Below are 7,733 nucleotides of genomic sequence, written 5' to 3'. Positions count from 1 at the left end.
TAAACTCTTTTGATTTTCCCTTTTGAATCACCTCCCTCCTCTTTTAGACTGGGCAGAGGACAGGTCCATGTCACTGGGTACCATCTCTGAGCTCAGGCTTTGGGCATTCTATCTCAGTTTCAGAAGCCTTAGACTACCTAATGACTCCCTCCTAGATTTTAATCCATTTTGGCTAATATTCATTGAGCACCTACTACGTGAAAGGCATGGGTGCTAGCACATACTCCTCACAGCAACCCCTTGCACTAAGTGTCATCATCATTTTGCAGATAAGCAACTGACCCTCTGCCACCAGGTCCCTTGCCTAGTCCACTACAACCTGCTGCAGGTGAAGAGGAGGGAAAGATAATCATATCCAGTGCATCTCCCCATTGGACGATAAGCTCCTCAAGACATGGGAATGTGCCTTGTTCATTATGGCATCCCCAGTGCCTAGCATGGGGCTAGGCACACATTAGGCACTCACTGTATATATGACTGAATATACGCTGGAATGAATGTGTGAATGAAAGAAAGAAGTCATAGGGGGACAGTAGGGGGAGGAGGGAGGAGATGCAGCCAGGAGGAGGGTCTACGGGAGTGTGCAGTTCTAAATCCACCTCTCTCTTGTGACAGCCAGAGACAGGGGCTTACAGCAGAGACCCATCGTCCTCCACCCTGTGGAGAACCAGGGGGAGTTCTCACTCCTGCAACACTCAATTTTTTCCCAACACCAATTGGAGCCAAGGGCCTGTGTGCCCTGGAGAAGTGCCCCAGGGAGGGTCCACCAGAGCCAGCATCTGTACTCAGGAAGTACCTTCCAGCCAGACCAACCAATTCCTGGATGGCCTCTTTCTAGTCATCTCCAACTTTACCCTCACCCTGTCTTAAAAATTGCTGCTGCAATAGTTTCCTGTGAAATTCCCCCTTCTTTCAGGAAACTTTCCCCTAGGAAGGCAGTTTACCACTTTCTGTTCCAAGACAGAGCCTGCATGACTCTTCCCTAACAGATCACTCAGCCTTGACCTTTACTTGCCATGTTTTACCTTATCTCTGAGTGAATTTGTCATTTTTGCCTCTTGTCTCTCTTTGCGTTCCATTTTGGGGAATTCTCTCAAGGGCAGGTAGAAGGTGTACAGATAAGAGCTGTCAGGCTCCATCAGGGCCAAAGTCTCTACCCTGACACCAATCTTTTTTTTTTTAATATTTATTTATCTATTTAGCTGAACCTAGTCTTATTTGCAGCACACGGGATCTTTTAGTTGCAGCACATGGGATCTTTTAGTTGAGGCATGCGGGATCTAGTTCCCTGACCAGGGATCGAACCCGGGCCCCCTGCATTGGAAGCGAGGAGTTTTAACCTCCGGACCACCAGGGAAGTCTCCCGACACCAATGTTAAGAGACATCCTGGGATGTTTGGAGGCCTCGTCCCAAGCACAGGTTGCATTCTCCTCTCTCCCTCACAACTTAGGTGTTGTTGCAAGGATGCACAGCCCCTAGTGCTGCTTATTCAGGGCTCCTTGATGACAGATTCATAGAAAGTCAGAACCAAAAGAGACGTCAGAAATACCCTAGTCCAATTCTCTAATTTTACAAAGGAAATACAGGGGAAACTGAGGTCCAAAGAGGTGACCTTACTGCAGATGGGAAGGCAGATTGATGCAACTACTTTGGGGGACTTCCTTGGTGGTGCAGTGGTTAAGAATCCGCCTGCCAATGCAGGGGACACGGGTTCAATCCCTGGTCCAGGAAGATCCTACATGCCGCGGAGCAACTAAGCCCATGCGCCACAGTTACTGAGCCTGTGCTCTAGAGCCTGCAAGCCACAACTACTGAGCTCGTGTGCTAACACTACTGAAGCCCGCATGCCTAGAGCCCATGCTCCACAACAAGAGAAGCTACCGCAATGAGAAGCCCATGCACCACAACTACAGAAAGGCCACACGCAGCAACGAAGACCCAACGCAGCGAAAAAAAAAAAACAAACAAAAAAATTACTTTGGAAATCATTTGGCATTTATCTTATAAAATTAAAGAGTAACATACACTAAGACCCTGCAGTTTCACTCCTAGGTATGTACCCCGGAGACTCTCACACACATATGTGCGAGGACACACATGCAAGATTGTCCAAAAACTGGACAGAGCCCAGATGTCCATCAACAGTTGGATGGATGGATGGGTTGTGGTATATTCATACAAGGAAAAACTTGACAGACAGCAGGGGAAAATGAATGAATTGCAGCTACCCACAGCAACATGAATGCATCTCAAAAAACAAGTGTTGAGCAAAAGAAAGTAGACCAGGGGACACAGGTTCGTGCCCCGGTCCGGGAAGATCCCACATGCCGCAGAGCGGCTGGGCCCGTGAGCCATGGCCACTGAGCCTGCGAGTCCGGAGCCTGCGCGTCCGGAGCCTGTGCTCCGCAACGGGAGAGGCCACAACAGTGAGAGGTCCGTGTACCACAAAAAAAACAAAAAAAACCCCCCAAAAAACCCACACAGTTATAGTAGGATTCAACTCACATAGAGTTAAAACAAGCAAAACTAAATTGTATTATTTGGAATGGATACATAGGTGGAAAAACCACAGAGAAAAGCAAGGAAATGATTATTGAAAAAAAAAAGGACAGTGGTTCTTTCATTTCGTATGTGTTTACTGAACTCCTGCAATGTGCCACATGCTATTCTGGGCACGGGAGCAACAACAGTGAATGAAACAAGCAAAGATTCTCACCCTGTGGAGCTCACATTTTATCAGCAATAAACAATTCATAAAATAAATAAAGAAGTTATAATAATATATTGGAAGGTGGTGCTATGGAAAAAAGAAAAGCACGGAGGCTCAAGAATTCCCAAATCAGGGAGGGATAAATTAGGAGGTTGAGATTAACATATACACACTACTATATATATAGAACAGATAACCAACAAGGACCTACTGTATATAGAACAGGGAACTCTACTCAATATTTTGTAATAACCTGTAAGGGAAAAGAATCTGAAATATATATATATATATATATATGTATAACTGAATCGCTGTGCTGTACACCTGAAACTAACACAATTTTATAATCAACATACTTCCATAAAAAAATTAATTAGTTAAAAAAAATAAATGAATAAACAATTCCCGCATTGGAAGTTGAGGGCAAGTAGGTTGCAGTATTATAGAGGATGGGCAGGGTTAGCCTCATTGCAAAGGAGAGATTTGAGCAAATGCATGAAGGAGGGGAAAGTGTCAGTTAAGTGGTGGGGAGGCAGTATTCCAGCCCAGTCCCAGGCCCCTTGGAGCTGAGAGAACAGGCCAAGAGAAGGCCCTAAGGAAGGAGTCTAGCTGGTGTCTTCCTGCATGAGGAACAGTAAGGAGGCCAGGTGGTTGGAGCACGGGGCGTGATGGGGAGAGTAGCTTTTATTCTGAGTGAAATAGGGGACCACTACAGGGTTTTAAACAGAGTGCCATGATCTGAGTTATAATTTAGAAGGAATATTCTGAATCCTGTGTTGAGAAAGAAGGGGGCAAGGGTAGAACGTGGAGACCTAGTTGGAAGGATCTTGCATTAATCCAAGAGAGAGACCATGGGGGCTCCGACCAGAGCAGTAACTGGAAAGGTGGTGGTTACCTGGGTAGGGGTGGCAGTGCAGGAGTGGCGTTGTGATTGGGGAGGGGCCTCACAGGGAGTTACCTGTGTGATGAATGCATGGGTGTTCATTTTATAATTATCTATTAAACTGTACATGTTTCATTGATGTTTCTGTACCTATGTTTTAATTCACAGTAAATGAGGAAATAAAGAAGTAACATAAGGAGACAAGCTAGTAAATGGCTGGGACAGGTTGGGATCCAATTCCAGTGCCTTTTACCCTACCAATCCAACCCAAGACACATGTCCCAGCTCAGTTCCCCTATATCCTGGTGCTGTGGCTTGGGGCAAACCCTGTCACCTCTCTCAGGCCCAGTGTTTCATCTGGGAAACCAGGAAAGTACTACCTGGCTCCCTCCTTCCCTTGGGTGCTGTGAATTTCACAGAGTGTTTTGTAAACTGCCAAAAAGCACATGTTACTGTTGCTGTTTTATTGAATTTTTTTTTTTTTTTTTTTTTTTTTGTGGTACACAAGCCACTCACTGTTGTGGCCTCTCCCATTGCGGAGCACAGGCTCCAGACGCGCAGGCTCAGCGGCCATGGCTCACAGGCCCAGCTGCTCCACGGCATGTGTGATCTTCCCGGACCGGGGCACGAACCCGCGTCTCCTGCATCGGCAGGCGGACTCTCAACCACTGTGCCACCAGGGAAGCCTGTTTTATTGAATTTAAAAAAACATCTTTACTGATATATAATTGAAGTACAATAAACTGTACATATTTAAAGTGTACCATTTGATGAGTTTTAACACATGCATACACAATGAAAATGTTACCACAATCAAGATAATACACATATCCTTTACCCCCCAAAAGTCTCCTTCTACTTCTTTGTAATCTATCCCTCCCTGCCCTATACCTCCAAGTTCCCAGGAGACACCGTTTTGCTTTTGGGCAATACAGATTAAGTTTGCATTTTCTAGAATTTTATATAAATGGAATTATATAGTCTTTTTTGTACAAATTCTTTCATTCAGCATCATTACTTTGAGCTTTATCCATGTTATGCATGTATCAATAGTTCTTTCCTGGGCTTCCCTGGTGGCGCAGTGGTTGAGAATCTGCCTGCTAACGCAGGGGACACGGGTTCAAGACCTGGTCTGGGAGGATCCCACATGCCGTGGAGCAACCAGGCCCATGAGCCACAACTACCGAGCCTGCGCGTCTGGAGCCTGTGCTCTGCAACAAGAGAAGCTGTGATAGTGAGAGGCCTGTGCACCGAGATGAAGAGTGGCCCCCGCTTGCCACAACTAGAGAAAGCCCTCGCACAGAAACAAAGACGCACACTGCAAAAATAAATTAATAAACTCCTACCCCCAACATCTTTAAAAAAAAAAAAGTTCTTTCCTTTTAATAGCTGAGTAGTATTCCATTACATGGATAAACTACAATTTGTTTATCCATTGACCGGTTGATGGCTATGTTTCCAGTTTGGGGCTATTACAACTAAAGCTGCTATGAATGTTCCCATAGAGCTTTGATTTCTCTTGGGTAGATTTCTAGGAGTACAATGGCTGGGTCATATGCTAAGTGTGTTGAACTTTTTTAGAAGCTGCCAAACCGTTTCCTAAAGTGGTTAAACCATTTTACATTCTCACCAGCAGTGTGTGAGAGTTCTGGTTGCTTAACGACCTCATCAACCTGGTAACATCAGTCTTTTTCACTTTAACCATTATAGCGGGTGTGTAGTGGTGTCTACCTGTAGTTCTTTTTATTTATTCATTTATCTGTTTATTTATTTATTTTTGGCTGTGTTGGGTCTTCACTGCTGCGCACGGGCTTTCTCTAGTTGCGGTGAGCGGGCGGTGGTTTCTTTTGTTGCAGAGCACGGGCTCTAGGCGCGCGGACTTCAGTAGTTGTGGCACACAGCCTCAGTAGCTGTGGTGCACGGGCTTAGTCGCCACGCAGCATGTGGGATCTTCCCGGACCAAGGCTCGAACCTGTGTTCCCTGCCTTGGCAGACGGATTCTCAACCACTGCGCCACCAGGGAAGCCCCGTACCTGTGGTTCTTAATTTGTATTTTCCTAATGACATCGAGCATCTTTTCATGTGCTAATTGACCTTCCACATATCTTCTTCAATGAAATAACTATTAAAATCTTTTGGTCATTTTTTAATTTATTTGTCTTATTATGGAGTTGTAAGAGCTCTTTACTTATTGCACTTACAAGTTCTTTGTCAGATAGATGTTTTGCAAATATTTTATCCCAGTCTGTGGCTTGCCTTTTAATTTTCTTAACAGTGTCTTTTTGAAGAGCAAAGGATTTTCATTTTGATGATATCAAATTTATTTTTTTCATGTTTTTTTGCTCTATTATTTTCATCTTTTTTTTTATAGTTTTATAATTCGACCTCTTATATTTAAGTCTTTTGAGTTAATTTTTGTATGTAGTATGAGGTAAGGGTCAGATTTTTTCTTATTTTGCTTTGTTTTGGCATATGGTCATCCAATTGTTCCAGCATCATTTGTCAAAAAGATTATTCTTTCCCCCATGAGTTTCCTCAGCAACATTAATTGATCATATATGTGTGGATCTATTTATGGACTCTATTCTATTCCATTGATTTATATATTGATCTTTATGCTAATGCCATTACTGTAGCTCTAAAGTACGTGTGTCCTCATCTCCCTCACAGGCACACGGAACTTTGAATAACAATATCACTTTGTGTAGTCATTATTGTTTTTTTGATTTTATTTTTTAAAATTTATTTATTTATTTATTTATTTTTGGCTGTGTTGGGTCTTTGTTTCTGTGCGAGGGCTTTCTCTGGTTGCGGCGAGCGGGAACCACTCTTCATCGCAGTGCACGGGCCTCTCACTGTCGCGGCCTCTCTTGTTGTGGAGCACAGGCTCCAGACGCGCAGGCTCAGTAGTTGTGGCTCACGGGCCTAGTTTATCCACGGCATATGGGATCTTCCCAGACCAGGGCTCGAACTCGTGTCCCCTGCACTGGCAGGCAGATTCTCAACCACTGCACCACCACGGAAGCCCCGTCATTATTGTTTTATGCAACTCTCTCCCTGGTTAGACAGAACTCTTCCAGGAAAGAAATCACGTTATTTTTTTATATTGGTACTAACGGTATTCTTTTTTAAAATTAAACTTAGTTTGAGATAATTACAGATTCATATGCAGTTTTAAGAAATAATACAAAGACATCCCACGTACCCTTTACCCAGTTTCCCCCAATGGTAACATTTTGAAAAACTTTAGTGCAATAACTCAACTAGAAAATAGACACAGATCTTATTCAGGTTTCGCCACCTTTACATGTACTCATTGGTGTATAGTTGTGCGTCGTTAAGGGTATCTTTTTGCTATTTAAACCTTAACAATGATTTTTGTTTGTTTGTTTTTAGCTCCCCCTATGAATACAAGGCTAAGCCCTCATAATCTCGTTGGTGTTGGAAGTTGACGTTCCAGAGTAACGTAGTAGAGACTTCCCTGGCAGCGCAATGGTTAGGAATCCGCCTGCCAATGCAGGGCACACAGTTCAATCCCTGGTCTGGGAGGATCCCACGTGCCGTGGAGCAACTAAGCCCGCGAGCCACAACTACTGAGCCCTTGTGCCACAACTACTGAAGCCCGCGCACCAGAAGCCCCTGCTCCGCAACAAGAGAAGCCACAGAAACGAGAAGCCCACGCACGGCAACTAGAGAAAGCACCCCCCCGCAGCCCAAAATAAATAAATCTTTAAAAAAAATATGTAGTAAACGCAGGGTGTTTATTGGAACCTAGAAGAACCTAGTCCACCTTTTTTGGGGGGAAGTGGTGGTATGGGGAAGGATATCAGGAAACGCCTGGAGCGGGTGAGGGCCTGCCAGGTGCTCACTAAATGTGTCACATTGAAGGTTAGTGTCCTTAGGTGCCTGGCCCAGGGTCACGCAGTGAGTGTACACAGACCTAGCACTCCGTCTCCAAAGCCCAGGGCTCTCTCCCTCTAATAGTGGTACACGTGCACATATCCTTGCCACGAATGCCTTACCCCTATTTGGAATTCTGCCCCCGACCTTCTTCCTGTTTTCCTGACTGTAAACTCTGAACGCCACGCAACGCCGAGAAGAACCGATGTAGCGTGCAACAGCCAACATTACAGACCGCT

Source organism: Grampus griseus (genome assembly GCF_964374135.1).
Source record: "Grampus griseus genome assembly, chromosome: 20".
Classification (NCBI taxonomy): domain Eukaryota; kingdom Metazoa; phylum Chordata; class Mammalia; order Artiodactyla; family Delphinidae; genus Grampus; species Grampus griseus.
This window is presented reverse-complemented; position numbering follows the sequence as displayed.